The sequence below is a fragment of the Peromyscus californicus genome, unplaced genomic scaffold (assembly GCF_007827085.1).
Source record: "Peromyscus californicus insignis strain IS unplaced genomic scaffold, ASM782708v3 Scaffold_3__1_contigs__length_106647218, whole genome shotgun sequence".
NCBI classification, from domain to species: Eukaryota; Metazoa; Chordata; class Mammalia; order Rodentia; family Cricetidae; genus Peromyscus; species Peromyscus californicus.
Window position 1 is genome coordinate 35,355,541 of NW_026294551.1, and position 21,559 is coordinate 35,377,099.

Below are 21,559 nucleotides of genomic sequence, written 5' to 3' on the forward strand. Positions count from 1 at the left end.
CAGCCTGGGCTACCTGAGGCCTATCTCAAAACACCAAAAAGAAAAGCGTATATATAATAGAAATGGAAATAGATCAGTGAATCATAAAATAAATAGAATGACTGCTGCGTTAGCAGCACATTTACTAAAATTGGAACTACACAGAGAAAAGATTAGTATGGCCTCTGAGCAAGAATGACGTGCAGATCTTTGAAGTGTTGCATATTTTTTTAAGATTCAAATAAAACTTATTTGACAGCATATTTTAAACTTGTAATGTATTTTGCTAATAGAATTTAAAATAATATTTTTATCAAAGTCATTATTTTTTGAAATGTCATTATTAAGGTCAGTGTTTCTCTTCTTGTTTTTTTTTGTTTGTTTGTTTTTCGAGACAGGGTTTCTCTGTAGTTTTGCGCCTTTCCTGGAACTCACTTTGTAGACCAGGCTGGCCTCGAACTCACAGAGATCCGCCTGCCTCTGCCTCCCAAGTGCTGGGATTAAAGGCGTGCGCCACCACCGCCCGGCCCTTGTTTTTAATATAAACCGATTTATCACATTTTGGATTAAAATGTTTGGAGGTACATAAGAAAAGGAAATAGAATGAGACAAATGATGAGGAAGATTTCCAAGGAATAGGAGAGAATAATGAGTATTGTTTAGAAAATCAGAGAACTGGGGAACAGAGGAAGTCCTGAATCCTGAGTTGGATAAGTGTTGTAGGCATGGACATGACCATGTAAAGGATCATAAAGCCTCAGACCCATGGCAAAATGGCAAAGCCTAGCCTCTGAGTAAGGCTCAGTGATGGCAAAGCCTTTCTAGGTCTGTGTGTGGATGTTGGTATGTGGGTGGGCATGTCCACTGTAGCTTTCCCCTCAGGGTAATTATGACATGACCACTGCTCCCTCACAGAGACCACTCCTACTGATATTAGCTAGATCCTCCTTTGTTCAGTTGTATACCATAAACCCCACCTCCCTGTTCATCTGTATACCATAAACCCCGCCTCCCCGTTCATCTGTATACCATAAACCCCACCTCCTTTGTTCAATTGTATACCATAAACCCCACCTCCTTTGTTCAATTGTATACCATAAACCCCGCCTCCCTGTTCATCTGTATGCCATAAACCCCGCCTCCCTGTTCATCTGTATACCATAAATCCCGCCTCCCCGTGCATTTGTATATCATAACACCACCTCTGCCATTTCTTTGTCCCCTCACTGCCCCTCACTGCCAGATCAAATCCCCAGAGTTGTGCAAGGCTGTGGCAGAGAATGAAAAGCTTGTCAGCAGTTCCCACCTGTAGTCCCAATTACTTGAGAAGCTCCAATTACTCCAATTGAGCTCAGGCATTTGAGACTAGCCTGGAGAACATAGCAACATCCCATCTCAAAAATAAAATATAAAATTTAAGTTGGTTCTAGAAAAGGAGTGCCATTCTGGTGGATGGGAGAAGGTGGGAGTGAGACCAGGACGCTCTCACTCTGAGGTAAAGTTAGATATGGATGCATGCGTTACTGACGACATACCAATTTTGTGTAAGGATAAAGGAGAATATAAGCTCAACCTGGGGTGTGTAGTAATTATTGAAATAATAAAGATTTGTATAGTGTTTTCACGTGCATTTGAGAATTATAACAGTTTTGGGGGGCATTTATTACAACTCCCAATACATTCGTGCCCCTGTATGACTTCCTTTGGAAAGACTGGGATTTGAGCCCATTGCCACTTACAAGTAGTGTAACCTGGGACAAGTCCTCAGAATTACTGACTCTCGGTCTTATGTGTCACGCACTATAGGTAGTGAGTTGTTTCAGGGCTGCTGTATAGGCTCTGCACTGCCTTGTTCTGGGGGACAGCAGCCACACAGGCCAGGCCTTGTCAGTGCATTTCCATGAAGAGCCATCAGTAAATATTATCAGCTTTGCCAACGATGAGATATCTGGTACTACAACTCAAAGTTGTCACAGCAACCAATGTATAAACATATAAGTGAGAATATTCTTTTTTTTTTAAGTCTTGTTATGTAGCCCAGGCTATGCCCCACCATATTCTTTTTTTTAAGTCTTTTTATGTAGCCCAGGCTATGCCCCTCCATGCCTAGCTTTGCAATGTGATTATATTCTAAGAAAATGTTCATTTCTAAAAAGAGAGGTAGGACCAGACTAACCCACATTCTGAAGTTTGATAATCAAACAGACCAAATGTGAACGGTAAACCTTTAAGTTGTGAAATTCTGTGGCACAGATTATTTTGAGAAGGAAATTTAAGAATATATTAATTTTCTAGTCTAGTTCATGTGGTTCCTGCAGCATAAAAGCCGACCAGTGGATTCTTAAGTAAGCCATTTAAAAACCTTCCCTTTAAGCCGGGCGGTGGTGGCGCACGCCTTTAATCCCAGCACTCGGGAGGCAGAGCCAGGCGGATCTCTGTGAGTTCGAGGCCAGCCTGGTCTCCAAAGCGAGTTCCAGGAAAGGCACAAAGCTACACAGAGAAACCCTGTCTCGAAAAACCAAAAAAAAAAAAAACCTTCCCTTTAACTCCAGAATTCTCAGTTGGGAGCTAAAAGCCATCCTCTATCAAATTAACTATAATTAGGTATGTGAGTAAGAGCACTAATATGTAGATGTTCTGGATTTCTTAAAGGCAGGCTAAGTAGAAATTATAGCTGAGACATTGTAACTGAGCACCACTGCAGTAACATCCTTGAGTACAATACAGCAAGGAGCCTACAGCCTAAGTACTGGACTGCTCAGTGTTTCATGTGGGTTTCAGTCTTTGTGCCAACTAGGAAAGATTTTTATCTGGAGGGAATATGTACTGCTTTGGAACTTCTGGCTTTGCAGAATTATCATATAGTAATAATGTCTTGATTTGTCGAAGTCCATAGAATTTCTGACAGCCTACCGTGATCTCATTCTTGAAATATGATTATTAATATTAATTAATATTAATATTCTACTGGGGTACTTAGGGAGTGGGCTGATACAGGCTTTTCAAATGAGTTAGAGCCCTGTCAACACTGTTCCTCTATCTGCTTGCTTGTTGACTCAGGGTTTCTATTGCTGTGAAGAGACACCATGACCTTCTAAAAGAGACTTATAAATGAAAACATTTAATAGGGGTAGCTTGCTTACAGTTTCAGAGGTTCAGTCCATTATCATCATGACAGGGAGCATGGCGGTGTGTAGGCAGACATGGTGCTGGACAAGTAACTGAGAGTCTTACATCTTGAAGTCAACAGGAAATGGTCTCAGTGTCACACTGAGGGAAGCTTGAGCAAAAGAGACCTCAAAGCCCGCCCCCACAGTGACACACTTCCTCTGACAAAGCCACACCTCCCAACAGTGCCCCTTCCTTTGGGGGCCATTTTCTTTTAATCTACCACACTTGTTTATTTGGAAAGGTTTATTCCAGACCATTGGAGAGTTAGCAATCATGGCTGGATGGAGCATGTGGTGGAGGCTGATCCTCTCAAAGTAGCTGAGAAGGAACAAAACAGTTCTGTTCCTTTAAATATTTTCTGAGATTTTGTTTTGTTTGTTTTGTTTTGAGACAGGGTTCTCTGTGTAGTTTTGGAGCCTTTCTGGAACTCACTCTGTAACCTAGACTAGCCTCGAGCTCACAGAGATCTGCCTGCCTCTGCCTCCTGAGCACTGGGATTAAAGGTGTGTGCCACCGCCGCTGCCGCCGCCGCCGCCGCCGCCGCCGCCGCCGCCGCCGCCGCCGCCACCACCACCCAGCTTCTGAGATGTTTTTTAACCTCAGTTATTTGAAAAGTTTGTTTATCAGATTATATTAGTCAAATGTTGATTTTTCACTAGGGCTAATATTGACACTTGGTCCTCTCTTGCACCTTGTAGGTTCCAGGGAGAAAACTCTGGCACTCGGGCTTGGTAATGAGTGCTTTTACCCACTGAGCCATCTTGCAGGCCCTTGTTACTTCCTCTGAGTCTTGAGTGAAGGGTAACAAGTTCATTGATCCTTTTAGGACATCATTGGCTAATCCTATTTAAAATTTTCCATTGTAGGGTTGATTATGATGTTGCATTGAGTTATCATTGTAACTTTATTCATCAACTTGTTTTGTTTTGTGAAGCCTGGACTGGTCTGTGATTCCCTATGTAGACCAGGCTGGCCATGAACTTACAGAGATCTGCCTGCCTGCCTCCCTAAAGGCATGTGCCATTATATCCAGATTATGTCCTTAATGACAAGATGTCTTTTATAGTTATCATATCACCATAGAATAAGATTTTTTTTTTTTTGGTTGTTCGATTGTTTTGAGATAAGGTCTCACTGTGTAGTGTCAGAAGTCTGGAACTTCCGGTGTAGACCAAGCTGAAGCTAGAAGTATTGGTGTAGGCTTGCAATCTAAGCACTTGGGAGGCAGAGGCAGGAGGATCAGGAATTTAAGGCCATCCTCTCTTAGTGAGGTCAGTCTGGGCTACATGAGATCCTGTCTCAAAAATAAAAATAAATGAAAAAGACTGGGCTATCTGTGACCTTATAGTGATTCTCCTGCCTCTGCCTCCCAGCTGCTAGGATTAGAGGTGTACATACACTGCCTTAACCAGCTAGGATTTCCTATTTCTTTTCTTCTTTCTTTCTTTTCTTCTCTTTATTTATTTATTTTGGTTTTTTGAGACAGTTTTTCGGTGTAGCCCTGGCTGTCCTGGAACTCACTTTGTAGACCAGGCTGGCCTAGAACTCATGAAGATCTTCCTGCCTCTGCCTCCCAAATGGTGGGATTAAAGGCGTGGGCCACCACTACCCGGCTGATTTCCTATTTCTAAATTTGAAAATATTTCATTTTCTTTATTTTTATTTTTTATTTTATTTTATTTATTTATTTATTTATTTATTTATTTATTTATTTATTTATTTATTTTGGTTTTTTTCGAGACAGGGTTTCTCTGTGTAGCTTTGCGCCTTTCCTGGATCTTGCTCTGTAGACCAGGCTGGCCTCGAACTCACAGAGATCCGCCTGGCTCTGCCTCCCAAGTGCTGGGATTAAAGGCATGCACCACCACCGCCCGGCTCATTTTCTTTATTTTTATAGGAACATTATATGTATTATACTTTAAATTTTTACTATGGTAAGAGATACATCATTGTAAAATTATGAAATATGTTTGTATTATGGCACACTATTTATCATTCTAGTCACTTTACACAACTTGGTAGTATTAGGTATATTCTCAGTATATAATCACCACAGTCTTACCTCCAGAATATTTTCATCATTATGAGTAGAAGACACTCAAAAAGCCAAAAAAAGGCTAAATAGATCTCTGTACTCATTAAACAGCAAGTCTCCATTCTCCCAGGCTCTGGTAAATTTTTTCCAATTTTGCTTATATATGAATTTGCCTTTTCATGTTCTGAAATATTATTTTTATATTTTATAGAAATATCTTTATTTAATCTCAACTGTAGCCCTGGCTAGTCTCAAACTTGCTACAATCCTCCTGCTTCAGCCTCTTGAGTTGCTAGATTACAGACATGAGCTACCATGCCCAGCTTCAGAATTTCATTGGCTGAATAGTTGTGTGTGTGTGTGTGTGTGTGTGTGTGTGTGTGTGTGTGTGTGTGTTTGTGTGTAAAACATTTTGTTTATCTAATCTGTCTATTGATATTTGGATTCTTTCTCTCTTTTGATTAGTGTGAATAAGCTATGTGTGAGTGTGTGTGTGTGTGTGTGTGTGTGTGTTTGTGTGTAAAACATTTTGTTTATCTAATCTGTCTATTGATTGACATTTGGATTCTTTCTCTCTTTTGATTAGTGTGAATAAGCTATGTGTGAGTGTGTGTGTGTGTGTGTGTGTGTGTGTCCCCACGTGTGTTGCTGGGGATAAACTGAATGCCTCCTACATGCTAAGCAAGCACTTTACCAGAGTTACATCCTTACCTCATAATGCTACTTTTAGATACTGTTTTGAGTCCTTGATTTCAGTGTTTTGGTCATATATGTAGGAGTAGAATTGTGGGATTACATGGTAATTTTATGCCTAACATTTGAAAAACTGTCAACATTTTTCACATTATAATTTAAGAGTTCAAAATCTTTTTTTTTAATTTTTTTATTTATTTTTATTTTTTTTAAAGATTTTTATTTATTATGTAGTATTCTGCCAGCATGTATCCCTTCAGGCCAGAAGAGGGCACCAGATCTCTCTATAGATGGTTGGGAGCCATCATGTGGTTGCTGGGAATTGAACTCAGGACCTCTGGAAGAACAGCCAGTGCTCTTAACCTCTGAGCCATCTCTCCAGCTCTGAGTTCAAAATCTTAATTTTAGTTAATTATTTTTTTTTAGACAAGGTGTCATGTAGCCCCAGCCTTAAACTATGTAGCTCAGGATAACTTTGAACTTGTTTCTGATCCTCCTGTGTCCACCTGCCAAGTGCCAGAATTACAGGTGTATGCTAGCATGCCCAGCTGTGCAGCGCTGAGATCAGCCCAAGGCTTCATGCATGTTCAACAGTACAGTCCAGCTGATCTACATCCCCAGCCCTACGTGTTGATTGTTTATTTTAAGGTAAGACATGTCTTAGGAGTTCATAAATCACCATATGGAGACAAGAGCATTTCTAGAGTTGCCCTTTTAGAATTTTCTTTTTCACTTCTTTAGATCTAAAACACTTGATCTTGATTTCCTTGGCATACATTCACTGAAGCTAGAAAGATTTTACATTCCAGTAGCACGTGAAACATGCTAAAAATAGATCATGTCACTTTCCAAAGAGTTAGCACTTAGGGCTCCCAAGCAGACTAAAACTCACACGATGACAAAACACTAGATTTTTCTCTTCCTTGTTAAAAAAGAAAAAAAAGATTTTTTATTTAAATTTTATTATTGTGTGTATGTGTGTGTGTGTGTGTGTGTGTGTGTGTGTGTGTGTGGTGTGAGGCATGAATGCTTTGTTGCTTGTGTGGAAGTCAGAGGACAACTGGTCTGTCTTTTCTTTGCCCTGTGTAGGTTCTGGGGCTCGAACTCAGATCGTCAGGCTTGGTGGCAAGCACCTTCACCTGCAGAGCCGTCCTATTGGCTCTAGACTTTTACGTCTCACAAAATTTTTGTTTCTAAATATGTATAAACAGTAGTGGCGTCCAAAGTTAAATCTGCATTGTATCCAATCTGTTATCAATATCATAGTTTGAAAATAAATAACAACGAGCTGGGCATGCCAGTGCTCTCTTAGAATCCTGGCACTTGGCAAGACTGACATGGGGTAGGCTTGTGAGTTCAAGGCTAGCCTGGGCTACATAGCAAGGATCTGTTTAGGCTGGGGAGAGTTGGTGCAGGAGGGAAATGGGGCAGGGAGGAATGGGAAAAAGAACAAGAAAAGAGAAGAGGAGGAGGAAGGGGGAGAGATGGACCCAAGCACTTGAAACAGGAAAAATAAAACAGTACTTAATGGGCAAAGAATTTAGTACTTACTATGTACCAGCTCCTTTGCTGAGCACTATAAACCCATTATCTAATTTAATCCCCTCAACAGCACACACCAGGTTAAAGTTCTCACTGTACTGTGCAGATGGGAAGCAAGGCACACAGGCAGGTTAAACAGGTGTCGAAGGTCAGGTCAAGTCAAAAGTGGTAGGTTCAGATTTAATTTAAATCATCTTTAAGTTTAGTTAGTGACACTTGTTGGCCCTGATGACGAAGATAATGTCTTTAATTCTGTGTGGAGTTCACGGCAAGATGAGCCCAACATAGTTAACATTCATGGACACGTTTATAACAAGGCAACTGGACCTCCATTAAGGTGCTTCGAAGACCGTCCGCTCCCATATCCCGGGCTTTAGTTGGTGTAGTCCCTGGATTCACTATTTTCTTGGTATTTTAGGTACCGGCAGCTCATATATGAGCCGATGATAATTAGATCACATAGGTCCCCGGTGCAGTTCACTGCCGGCACTTGTCACTTGCTTTTTGTTACAGCTTCTGTAGTGTCTCTTCTCCCTACTTCCTTGAAACTTGGTGCTTTCTGGAAAAACATCTTTATGTCAGCCTCATAAAGACAGGAGTCTTTGAACATTCCTTGGTAATACATGCTCAACAAACATTTGATGAATAACTATGTGGGTGCATTGCTTCACTTGAGGTTTTAAATCAGCACACCAGGTTATGGATTTTTTTTTTTTTCTCAGAGCTGAGGACCGAACCCAGGGCCTTGCGCTTGCTAGGCAAGTGCTCCACCACTGAGCTAAATCCCCAACCCCAGGTTATGGATTTTACTATGGCATTTCCATATATAGTTTGTTTCTATTGGCTTCCCCCCGCCACAGTCCTCCCCCAATCCATTGCTTCCTCTTTATAAACTCTTGTCAAATAAGATCATGGAAATTGCTGCTAATTACTGTGGTTGTTGATCTCTGCTCCCCCCATTTTCCATAGCCATACCTGTAATTATATATTTCTTCATGAGTATGTTAAAGTAATGTAGTGACAAAGGGCATGGATTTTGGTGTCATGCCGCCCTGAGATTGTCCCTGGCCCCAGGACTAATTATGTATGCTTAGGCAAGGCACTAAGCATCTCAAACCTCAAGTTTCTTGTCAGGAAAATGTCCTTTGATAATATAACAGTCCCTTGTGTTTTTTCTTTATACAGTTTTAATTACCTGTAATCAAGTGCCATACAAAAATAATAAATGGAATTTCAGAAATAATAACTCATGTGCTATTCTGAGTTGCATGATAGAATCCCACACCATCTGCCGGGGATGAGGTTCATTCCTGTGTGCAGCATGTCCAGGCTGTATATGCTACCCACCTGATAGTCATATAATACCCATCTTGGTTATGAGGTCAGTGGATGATGTGGCAGTGCTTCTTATGTTACTCAACACCCCTGCATCCCAACGCACAGCAGTGATGCTGGCAGTTCAAACAGGCTTCTGAAGACTGCACACCACTTTCTTTAAAGGAAAACCAGATTGTTCTTGGCTTAAAAGGAAAGAAGAAATTAATATGCTGAGGCTGCTAAGCTACTCAACACACCATTTTGGGAGACTACATTCACATTGTGTGTGTCTTCGTGTGTGTGTGTGTGTGTGTGTGTGTGTGTGTGTTTAGACAGGGTCTCACTATGTAGTCCTGGCTAACCTGGAACTTGATTTGTATACCAGCCTGGCCTTGAGCTCACAGAGATCTGCCTCTGCCTTCTGCCTTCTGCTGGGACTAAAGTTGTACACCAAGAAGCTCAACGATTCATGTGACTTTTATTATAGTATAATTATTATATTTATTTGATCTCTCCTGTGCCTAGATAATAAATTAAACTTTATTATAGGTTATATGTCCAAGGAAAAGTAGCATACTCGGTTCAGTATCATCCCCGATTTCAGGCCTCCACTGAGAGTGTTAGACTTTATCTCTGGAGGGAGGGCTGTTATGTGATTATAAAAGATGACACACTTGATTTGGTAACATCAGTTCAAGACTTGTAATGGTTAACTACCTTTTCCCCATTTCAAATGACTTACTGTTCAGTTGTAGAAGATAGATCAAAGAGCTAAAAGACTCTGGTTTTTAGAATACAACTTGGTAATTTGCATTATTCCACTTATGCATATCAGTGGCTAAAACACAGACTATGAGTAAGGCAAAGTCAATAAAAAAGAGTGCGTGTGCACCAGTGACTACTATTTCATTATCATGTCCGAACTGCAGAAAGTCCAACAGGGTTGCTATGTTCTCTAAGGTATGCAAATAAAAATTTAAAAATAATGAAATATACATAAGGCTTTGGATGTAGCTCAGTCTGTAGAGCACTTGCCTAGCATGCCTCAGCCCTGGATGCAATCCCCAGCACCACAGAACACAGGGCATGCTGGCACAGATCTGTAGTCACAGTACTCAGAAGTGGGAGGCAAGAGATCAGGCAGCCGAGGACATCCTTGGCTACACACTGAGCTGAATGCCAGTCCTGTCTCAGAAAAAAGAATATGTCTATTTTAAACTCTGCTATGACTAAAGGAATTCCTTGTGGGAATGAGTCAGACCTAAAGGTTGGTAGCAGTGGTCTTACTAATTTTATAGATAACATGCTGTGTGAATATCAAGCTACAAAGACCTAATAGATACCAGAATTGTCATTATCAAGTAAAGTATAACTGAATTTGAAGCATTTACCCCTGGGCTCAATTCCAATGGTAAGATCAGATCTTGAAAGTGCAAATGGGAAGCAGTTTATATAAGTGATTGTATTCTATGTAATGTTATAGATCTTCAGCTAAACTTCACATTTTAGTAATCACCTGGAGCAGGAAAGAACTTAATAGGAAAAAGAAGAAAACTGTTTTTTCTCATCTCTCAATATGAATATTTCTACCTTTAAGCCCCCTTTCCAGTGGGTGCTGCTTTGAGACCAAAATAATAACATCTCCTTTCATTTAGATGTAAACATGGTAGATGGCTTAGGGCCAGGCTGGCGCTTTCCTGATGCAGTGGAAACAGCTTCCTCCCCTTGAGAAGTGAGGGGAGATGGAAATAGAGTAATGGCTGAAATCCTCTTCGGTGAGGGATGGAATTAATCTTGAGAGCCTGTGAGAGTGGGACAAGGGTTGTCCTGGCTTTGCTAACTCCATTACATAACTAAAGGCGGGGGGGGGGGGGGGGGGGGGGGGGGGGCGGGGCTGAACTATGCGAATGGCAGAGTTTTGCCGTCTATTAGGTCTTCAGAGCTGTTATTCATACAGCATGATAAATAATCTGCTTATCGAAACGGGCAAGACCCCTGCTTAGGTCTGACTCAACTCTCACAAGGAATTTCCTTTACTCATGATGCATACTTTAAATATATGTGAACATGGTCTTTTCTCAACAATTTCCCCAGCCTGTCTAAAATTATATCATTATTCACCAATCATGTGCCATTTAGCGTGAACTCAGTCCATCAAGCAGCTGCTGATGCCTGCCTGACATGCATCGAGATAAGGAGGTATTGAAAGGTGCTGGAGGAAAAAAATCATTTTATGCTCAAGATAATGAAGCCGCGGCTTGAAGTGGGAGTTGAAGTAGCAGCTTCAGGAAGGAGGCTGGCAGATGACACAGAGCCAGCTAAAGACAAGGAGGACAGCAAAGTAAGGTTGGAATGAAGGACACATTCAGAGAGGTAGACAAGTGACTGTGTGTGTGCCTGTGTGTGTGTGCGCGCGCGTGTGTGTGTGTGTGTGTGTGTGTGTGTGTGTGTGTGTGTGTGTGTGTGTGTGAGAGAGAGGGGGGGGGGGAGAGAGCGACGGGGGAGGGAGAGAGAGCTCAGAGGGCTATGTACAGTATCAACTTAGATAAACAGGCAAGGGTTATAGAGCGAGAGCAGCTGTGTGGGTTATGTAGTTGTCAAGTTGGTTTTTTAGGGGGTTCGCTAAGAATTAGAACAACCTCTGAGTGTTTGCTCTGTGGTTGGCAGGAAGGATGCCAACACTGGAACCATCTTCTTTTACTCTTTCAGTCTGACCTTATACCAGGATTAAGTATTCTGCAAATAGAATGGGTTCACGTTCCTAAAGGTGTTCCCCATAGACATGATATTTCTGTTTTGCCAGAGATGGTGGTGGTGGCGGCGGCACACACTTTAATCCCAGCATTTGGGAGGCAGAGGCTGGCAGATCTCAGTGAGTTCGAGGCCAGCCTGATCTATAAAGCAAGTTCCAGGACAGCCAGAGCTGTAACACAGAGAAACCCTGTCTTGAAAACCAAAAAAAGAGAGCTATTTCTGTCTAAAACACTGGCTGGCCATGAGTATAACATGTGGAGTTCATTCTACTTTTTATCCTCTCCCTCCCCGCCCGGTGGGGGAGTGCTTAAGTATAAGAAACATAAGTTTGATACTTTAGTTGATAATTAAAATGATGGTGGCAGTCTGATGTACCATGTTGTCAGGATCTTTTGTCAGAAAGAACAGATCGTAATTGATTCTGTTGTTCCCGATCTGTGACAACCAAAGGCTGTCAGAGTCCATTGCCCACTCGCTCTCCTTGTCACTTGTAAAAACAGTAAGGTAGCAAAGGATAAAAAAAGATGTCAGGGGAACTGGCTTAGCATTGTTAGTGCTCAACTTGTTTGACCTGGGGCAAACTCTGCCAAGCTTGATTTGTTTTTTGATTTATACAATGAAAACAATATATCTCCTTTGCTCATATGGAAACCTGGATTTTGAAGACGGGATTATAAAGTGAGCACCTTTTAAACTACAAGGCAAAATATTTAAAAAGTCTTAGCCTTGGAGGCTGGGGAGAGGGCTCAGCAGTTAAGAGCATTTGCTGCTCTTGCAAGAGGGTTCAGGTTTGGTTCCCAGCACCCATATGGCAGCTAACAACCACCTGTCACTTTAATTCCAAGGGATCCAACTCTCTCTTCTGACCTCTGAGAGCACCAGGCATGTACACAGTGCACATACACACACACATGCAGGCAAAACATTCATATGCATAAAATTACATTAAAAAAACAAAAGACAAATAGTCTGAGCCTGTTCACTTCTCTTACCTAAGATCATATTTAGTGTAAGAGGAGCCGAAATGGGCATGTTCCTGCCACGTAAGTGCCTCTGTTAAACTGCTACACAGGTTCAGTGTGCGGGGAAGCAATTATAAATGGGAAAAAGCCATAGGGACATCACACAAAGGAAGAGACACATGCTTGAGATCCCAGACATAGGCATGGCTTCTCGGAATCGTTGTCACACTGTTCCTTCAGAGATGCAGGCGAAAGGGCAAAGGCTCCCAGGACTGGGTAACTATACATGTAAATGCACAGGATGGCTCTCAGGCCTCTGTAGTCAGTCTTCCAGATTTGAAAACAGCATTGCTAGGAGGCGTCTGGGTCATCTATGGATTAGTTCTTTGTTTGTCTTGTTCTCATTACAAAGGCCTGGCTGGCCTGGAACTCTGTATAAACCTGACGGGCAAACCTTCAGCAATCCTCCTGCCTCTGCCTCCTAAGCAATGGGCATGTATTATGTATCTGGATTTTTGTACATTATTGTACAATGTCTGCAAAATTAAGCATTGTAGAAACCTGCAGGAGCACAGGTCCTGGAGGTCTCCAGGGGACTGTGGATGGGGCTGTATCTGACCCCAGAGCCACCACGCATGAGTTTCTTCTCAGCCATCATGCCCAAATTCATCTGCCTTAAAGTTTAAGTTTAAAGAAGCCCTGCTTCTTTGATGTGTGGATCTTCCGGCGGCCAGAAAACTTGAACTCTCCATAGGGCCTTGATCACATGCTCCTTATTCTGCAGCTTGGTGTGGATAGACATGATGACCTGGCTGATGTGAACCCTGGACTTGTCCCCTTAGGCTTCCCCCAAACACCCTGCATACTTGTCTGGAGCCTAGACTTTGACAGCGCTGAGATGAGAGACATGAATAGTCACAAGAAAATTGTCTTCAAGGTCCCTTACGGCAACCCATATAAGTGACAGGCTGCATACACCACCAAGCAGGCTGCTGTTTGCACAGCAGGCCTGCATGAGGGAAGGAACCTGGTAAACTTAATTGGCTTCAGATTTCTTCTTTTGAAATGGTCTCACCACGCAGCCCAGGTGGAACTCAAAACCTCAGTCCTCCTGCCTCAGCATCTTGAGTCCTGGATTTACAGGAATGCAGCACTATACATGTGCTGTTGTTACTATTTAATGAACTCAGGCTGGCACAGCTGCTAAATATTGTTTCATATAAACCCCAGTGTTTATGTCTTTGGGTATTGACCTGTACATAATGCTCTTCTAGAGGACCTGAGTTTGGTTCCCAGCACCATGTCAAGTGACTCCCAAATGCCTGTAACCCCAGCTCTGGGGCATCTGATGCTCTCTTCTCAACTCCATAGGCACCTACACTCACATTTGTACAAACTTACACACACATGCATGAAAAAGAATTAAAAATACTGGATCAGCAACCAGGAGTTCTCACAGCTCTTCTAGAGGTGTTCTAGTCCCAGCACCCACATGGTAGTTCACAACCATCTGGAACTCCAGTTCCAGAGGAGCCAGCACCTTCTTCAGACCTCTGTGGGCACCAGGCATGCAAGTAATACACAGACATACATACAAGAAGGCAAAACACATACATAAGAAGAAATAATCTTTAAATAAAAAATAAAATAAGCATATTTCCGTTGACGTTCGTTGATAGTTTAGAAAGCTTTGTTAACATTGCTTTCTCTGACCTTTATAGGCATTCACGGTACACACACACACACACACACACACACGCACACGCACGCGCACGCACACGCACACGCACACTTGCACACACACGCACACACATGCACACACACACACACGCACACGCACACACAAAGATGAAGAATAAAAAAGCAACAAAATGAAAATGTAAGGGCTTCAGCTCTCTCTGCTTTATTCTACACAGTTTATGGTTCATTTTAATATTTAAGATTCAGATATTGGAATAATAGTTCTAGTCTTAATGCTCGATCCCTGAATTTTTTCTTAGGTTTATCCAGATTAAATGAAAATTTGATGTTTTCTAAAAGAAATTTTAACTGGACATATCCAGCTGTTGCATTTATAAATAGCTGCAGATGTCTACAGTAATGAAGGATTTACTCAGGTTGTTATGGCAACTAAAATTCCACAGAACCTCAAAGATAAGCTATATTAAAGGAAGAGAGTACATTAGATGTACATTTAACCCAATTACACAATGAAATTATTGCTTACTGTCTATCATTTTAGATTTTAAAAGAGGAATTAGTTTTAGCTCAGCAAGAGAGTCTCCCACTAAATTACAGGCTTGAGTATTCTTTGAAGGGTTTGCTGTAGCAGTAGTGGAGTGTGCTGACCGTTTCAGTCCCCTCTAGCCTCCCCTTGCGCCCTCCGTCAGCCCTCCCTCTCCCGACCCTGTCTCGCAGTGTTGAGGGTGGAGCACAGGATGTTAGCATGTTAGGCAAATGTCCCGCCTCTGAGCTATGCCCCCAGACCCAAATTGTCCTTTTGGTCCTCTTTGTACTGAGTTGCGTGCTTATTTAAATCTGTTGGCTAAGGCCCAAGGTATGCTTCTGAGTCCATGGAATATGGCAAAGACTGCACTGGACTTTAAATCTATGATCTCACCGTAAAGACTCATCCAACTGGACTTAGAGTTGTACTCTTTGAAGGCCAGTGGGTAAGCTGATCCTTCTGGATGTGGTAGTGCACACTTATAATCTCAGCAGTCAGAGACTAAGTAGAGGGATTGCAAGTTTGAGGCCAACCTGGACTGACAGCAAAATTCAAAAATAAATACTTTGCAAACTAGAGAGATGGCTTAGTAGTTAAGAGCACTTGCTGCTCTTGCAGAGAAACCAGGTTCAGTTCTCGGTACCAGCATGGCAGCTCACAACCATCTGTAACTCCAGTACCATGAGATCTGACACCTTCTTCTGGCCCCTGTAGAAACCTGCATGCACATGGTACCACATACATACATACAGGCAAACACGTATACACATAAAAATCAATGTTTAAAAAATTAAACCAGTTTCTCTCCATGGGAGGCCTTACCCTTTTAGAGGAGGGGATGCAGGGGGCGGAGAGGTTGAGGGGTGGAACAAGAGAAGGGATGAGAGGGGGATCTGTGGTTGGTAGTAAAATGAATAAAAAAATTTCTTTAGGGGGCTGGAGAGATGGCTCAGAGGTTAAGAGCACCGACTGCTCTTCCAGAGGTCCTGAGTTCAATTCCCAGCACCCACATGGTGGCTCACAACCATCTGTAATGAGATCTGGCACCCTCTTCTGTATACATAATAAATAAATCTTTAAAAAAAATTTCTTTAAAAATAAAAAATTCTACAAAAAAAAAACCAGTTTCTATACAGTGAGTCTGGGAGTAAGATTCTAGAATCAGTGACGTTTTCTCTGTTTTGGTGCTGGTGATAAAACTCAGGACCTTGAAAATACTAGGCAGTGCTTTGACCCTGAGCTATTCCTTCTGCTAGAAATGTGTGGAGGTGGGGGTGGGGGAGGGGTGAGACAGATAGCCAAAACTGGCTTTGAATTTGCCATGTACCTCCATGGGCCTTGAGCTCCTGCCTCAGTGTCCTGGGTACTAGGATGCAGGCATACACTGCCATCCCACTTCCAGAGAGTCAAAAGCAGTAACTTGTACTCACTGTCATGCAGACATTTTTTATAGATTTACTTTTATTTATGTGCATGTATCTGTATGTGTATGGCATGTGTTTGCTGGTGCCTGCAGAGTCCAAAAAGCATTGGGCCCCCGCGTCAGGTCCGAAGGAAACTCCATTCCCCTAAATTCTGGCACTCTCTACCAAAGGCGCCAATCCTCATCACTGTCAGAAGGACAAATGGCTATCTGTCGCTAATGTTTTCCTGCCTGGCCCACAGTCAGGACAAACTCTCTCACCTGCCAGTCCCACAGCCGCTCAGACCCGACCAAGTAAACACAGAGACTTATATTGCTTACAAACTGTATGGCCGTGGCAGGCTTCTTGCTCACTGTTCTTACAGCTTAAATTAATCCATTTCTATAAATCTATACCTTGCCACATGGCTCGTGGCTTACCAGCATCTTCACATGCTGTTTGTCATCGTGGCGGCTGGCAGTGTCTCTCTGACTCAGCCTTCCACTTCCCAGCTTTATTCTCCTCCTTGTCCCGCCTACACTTCCTGCCTGGCCAATGGCCAATCAGTGTTTTATTTATTGACCAATCAGCAACACATTTGCCATACAGACCATCCCACAGCAGCTATCTGTGGTGTCTATTAGCATACCAAAGCACGTGCGGCTGGCTTCCATGCTCACTCAGTACCTGTGGCTTTTCTCAGCTCTCCTCACCTCGCCCCTGCTCTCAGCTTCTCCGCTGTGGGCTTTCCTTCCCCAGCTGTCATTCCTATGTAACCTGCCACTTCAGCCATGCTCTCTCCTGACCCCCTCTCCTTCGGTAGTCTCTTTCCTCTTTTCTCTCCCTCTCCCCCTCTTCTTCCCTCTCTCTCCTCTCATGGCCTGGTCCAGTCTGCTGGCTCTGTTCGGTCTACTTTCTCTCCGTGCACTGGACTCTTCCAGATGTCTCTACTGTATTCTCCTTCTTATCTACTAGAAAAACCTTCCCCCAACCATACCTTGGAGCAGTCATTTCTTCACTTATACACCCTGGAGCTGGAGTTAATAGGCAGTTGTAAGCTTCCAGACATGGGTGCTAGGATCCAAACTCAGGTCCGCTAGAAGACCAGCAAGGGCTCTTGACCAGAGACGTCTCTCTAGCCCCAAGGTTTACTTTTATTATATATGTGCATTTGGGTGTGGGGGATCTGTGCACGTGGGGGGAGTGTGTGCACATGGGAGGATCTGTGCACGTAGGGGGAGTGTGTGTATGTAGGGGGAGTGTGTGCACGTGGGAGAGTGTGTGCACGGGGGGAGTGTGTGCATGTAGGGGGAGTGTGTGCATGGGGGGAGTGTGTGCACGTGGGGGGAGTGTGTGCATGTAGGGCGAGTGTGTGAATGTAGGGGGGGAGTGTGTGCACGTGGGGGGAGTGTGTGCATGTAGGGGGAGTGTGTGCACGGGGAGTGTGTGAACTGGGGGAGTGTGTGCACGGGGGGCGTGTGTGCATGTGGGGGAGTGTGTGCATGGCGGGAGTGTATGCACGGGGGAGTGTGTGCACGGGGGGAGTGTGTGCACATGGGGGGGAGTGTGTGCATGTAGGGGGAGTGTGTGAATGGGGGAGTGTGTGCAAGGGGGAGTGTGTGCACGGGGGGGGGGGAGTGTGTGCACGTGGGGGGAGTGTGTGCATGTGGGGGAGTGTGCACGGCGGGAGTGTGCAAGGGGGAGTGTGTGCAAGGGGGAGTGTGTGCATGTGGGGGAGTGTGTGCACAGGGGGAGTGTGTGCATGTGGGGGGAGTGTGCACGGGGGAGTGTGTGCATGTAGGGGGAGTGTGTGCATGTGGGGGAGTGTGTGCAGGGGGGAGTGTGTGCACAGGGGGTGAGTGTGTGCAGGGGGGGAGTGTGTGCATGTGGGGGAGTGTGTGCAGGGGGGAGTGTGTGCACAGGGGGTGAGTGTGTGCAGGGGGGGAGTGTGTGCATGTGGGGGAGTGTGTGCAGGGGGGAGTGTGTGCACAGGGGGTGAGTGTGTGCAGGGGGGGAGTGTGTACACGTGGGCAGGTGCCTTCAGAGTCTAGAAGAGGATATTGGATCCCCTGGGATTGGAGTTACAGGTGGTTGTAGGGTGCCTGACGTGGGTGCTGGGAACCGAACCTGGGTCCTCTGCAAGAGCAGTAAGTGCTCGTAACTGTTGAGCCCTCTCCAGTCCTAATACATGCATTTTTAAATAAAGCTGAATAGTGTACTCTAGGTTTATAGTGAAGGAGTGGTCTATCTTGTTCTTTCAACCCCGTGGCCTTCCTTTGTGGCAACTACGTTTTAAATGATGTAAATTGTTTCCTTTAGGATTTATCTCTTTCCTACTCTGAAAAAAATAAAGATAAAGCTCTTCTCCGAGTGCTGCTACCACTTGCCCTCCCAGACCTCCCTCTGTAACTGTGTCATAATTTCGGACAAAATAACATTTACGTTGTTTATATTGTGTGAATTCTGTTTACAGCCTAGCCACTATATGTTATGTTTACATTTTACTTCCTGTATGATGGTTTATTTTCCCTGGAGTTAATGATCAATGCTATTTCATTTGCACTGTATAGTTTTCTGTATACTTCTGATTTCTGTTTCAGACTGTGATGTAACTGTAAAATCACTCTGGAGTCGACACCCACTTACGGTGCTCTGGTGTGTGCTCCTGTGCGGCTTCCGTTCTGGGCTCTACCAGCATGTTGGAAGTCCCTTGTGTCGTCCTGAATTGAAGTCCAGGGTTTCTGGTTCTCATGTCTTCCTCTCTCTGATTTCCTCTTTCGTTTGACTGGCACATATTCTTTCATAGTCTTTTCATAAGATTCACACTTGTAAGGATTTTGCGTTTTGATTTTGTACCAATCTGAAATGTCTTTATCCCCCCCCCACACACACACACTTGATTTATATTTTAATTGGGTATAGAGTCTAGGTCTGTATATCATGTTCCTAGAGAATTTTGAAGGCATTGTTCTATCATCTCTTTATTTCCGCTGTTATTATTGAAAACATGATAGCAGTTTGAGTCCTCGCCCTATTTGTATGCAACCTCTGTTTCATTTCTTGAGGCTTTTAGACTCTGCACAGTGTTTTAGGAGTTGACTGGGAGAAGACAGCTGTTTGTATATAATTTCTCACATAGTGTCCTTATTTTCAGTAAAATGATTTACCTTTATACCTTACTATACTTTAAAAAGATTTATTCTGTTTACATGTATGCGTGTGTGTGTGTGTGTGTCTGTGTCTGTGTGTGTCTGTGTGCACATATGATTACATGAGTGCTGGGGGAGGCCAGAAGAGGATGTAGGAGCCCTTGGAGTTGGAATTTCAAGATACGTGAGCCCCCTTCGTAGTGCTGGGATCTGAGCTCTAGTCCTCATGATTGAGCAGCAAGGCCTCCTAACCCTCCGGCCCTCTCTCCAGCCCCAACTATATTTTTTGTCTTTGAAGATAGAGCTGTCTGGTGTAATTAGTTAGAAAGTGAACCTTTTCTTTTTCCTCTAGTCTGAGGGAGGAACAGTTGTTTGGCGGCATGGGAGGGTTGGTATCTTAGGTATCCTCATGTGTTTACTGTCCATGCATCCTCACTCTGGCTGTCTCAAATAACCAATGTCTCCAATTCCTTAGGTTTTTGTAGTTCTCTGATGATGAACAGCGGGTCCTTGCTGTCATACCCCCAATCCTGGATACTGAGGATTAAGCTTTCTCTGCTCTAAGTAAAGATCACCATTCCTTTTTTAATCCATCTTCTGTGTTTCTCTGTTATTTCAGTTTCACGTTTCAGAACATTGCTGAGATAAACGGATGTGTATGTCTGCTATTTTTAGCCAGCAGTCCTGAAATGTCAACACTATCCCTCCGCTTTCATTCTCTAAACCAGTAGGCAACTCATCATCTGCTAAGCCTGTCCGCGTCTTCTATGAACTATTTTTTGGTATTGTCTTATCCTTCTTTGCCTCTGTGGAGCAAATGATCCCAATTCTCTACCATACAATTGTTCTAAGTATGGCCAGTGCTGCCATCACATGAGAACCTTCTGCAGAGTTGAAGACAGCGATCAGAACTTGGCTGTCTTCTCTAAGCATGACTTTGTTCCTCTGTTCATGGTTTTTGTTTTAAGCTCAAGGACAGTTAGAGTTGAGAAGGAAAACCTCAGGCCAGGTAAGTTATACATCTTGGCAGCTGCCGCAAGGAGGGATATGGAGATGAGAAAGAGCCATGCCATTTGGGTTGAGGTTGTGTGGAGGTCAGTGACGTGGTGGGGATGGGCACCATGGAGAAAGAGTGGAAAGGCCGGAGGCTCCAGAGGCAGCACCCCACCCGCTCCTCAGAGAACACTGTTTCAGAGTTCTGCGGTACCCTGGTCATTAATCTCCGAACTAACTGTTCACGAAGAATGATCCCAGAATGGAAAGAGGATTCCAGCTAGGCTCCAGGCAACACAGAGGAAGACATGTCATCTTCCTTTGAAACACTGTGTATTTGTAATGGCTCACAAAAATAAACCCAAGTCCAGGTTTGTTCTCTATCTCAGGGTTTTATCTTGTTGAAATTAAAGAAAAATTTCAGCCTTCCAGAAGTTCTCTGTTTATATTCACAGACTCAAATCATACACTGATTTGTGTGTGTATATTTGCTTTATGTAGTTTTTTGTTGTTGTAGTTGTTGTTTTTGTTTTTTGTGTCTTGCTCTGGAACTGTGAGTGACCTGGAACTTGCTATGTAGGCCTTGAACTTGTGGTCCCTCAGCCCTTGACTCCTGGGTGTCATCAGGAGTCATAAAGTGCTCTTTCAAAAAGTTGGAGTAATTGGTGTCAGCCCCATTTTTAAAATAATGTAGGGCATAGGGTGAAAGGTGTTTTCTTCATAAGTAAAAGGAATTCTAAACTTCAATTTTGAGCTAATTTTAGACTTATATATAAATTGCGAAAGCATACAAAGTTCAGAGTATAAAGTTCACCCACTTTCCTCCAGTGACAGCTAAGAAGTTATCAAAACTAGAAAACTGACATTGGTAAAATATACCCTGAAGTGTTTCCGTTTATTTGGTCTTTGTTTTACAGTGTTGGAGCTCCAACTCAGGCCTCACAGGCTAGGCTAGTGCTCTACTATTGAACTACGTACGCCCTGTTTGATAGAATGCTACATTAGCTAATTTAGCCCTTACCTCTTTGTATGTCCAGTGTACATGAAGTACTAATGCCTTAATAGACAGAATCAAGTCATGCTTTATCTGCCCACTAATCCCTTCCTGCTCTTCCCATCCACTAAGAGGGATTTGGTATATGTCCTAACTTATACAATGGTTCTTTCTAAAAGTGATGGAGGTGCTTTCTGTTCAGCTAACTATAAACAGAAAAATAGGCTTGAAAGAAAATAGCTATATACTAAATTGGCTGATTCTGAACCTGAGAGATAGATGTCACTTTCAAGCCATCCAGTACAAAAGAAATTGCTGTGTATTTTGTTCAGTGGTGTGT

General features: G+C 43.2%; 1 protein-coding gene, 1 non-coding gene and 1 pseudogene across 2 annotated transcripts in view; 2 read left to right on the plus strand and 1 right to left on the minus strand.

Moving 5' to 3' along the window:
• Ppm1e (protein phosphatase, Mg2+/Mn2+ dependent 1E) overlaps positions 1-21,559 on the plus strand; it is a 144,549-nt gene that overhangs the window by 43,385 nt on the left and 79,605 nt on the right. The window lies entirely within an intron of this gene.
• On the plus strand, positions 102-209 carry LOC128123511 (U6 spliceosomal RNA). The gene has a single exon (XR_008222692.1). It is a non-coding gene; the product is annotated as a U6 spliceosomal RNA (small nuclear RNA).
• On the minus strand, positions 13,378-13,503 carry LOC128123540 (uncharacterized; annotated as a pseudogene).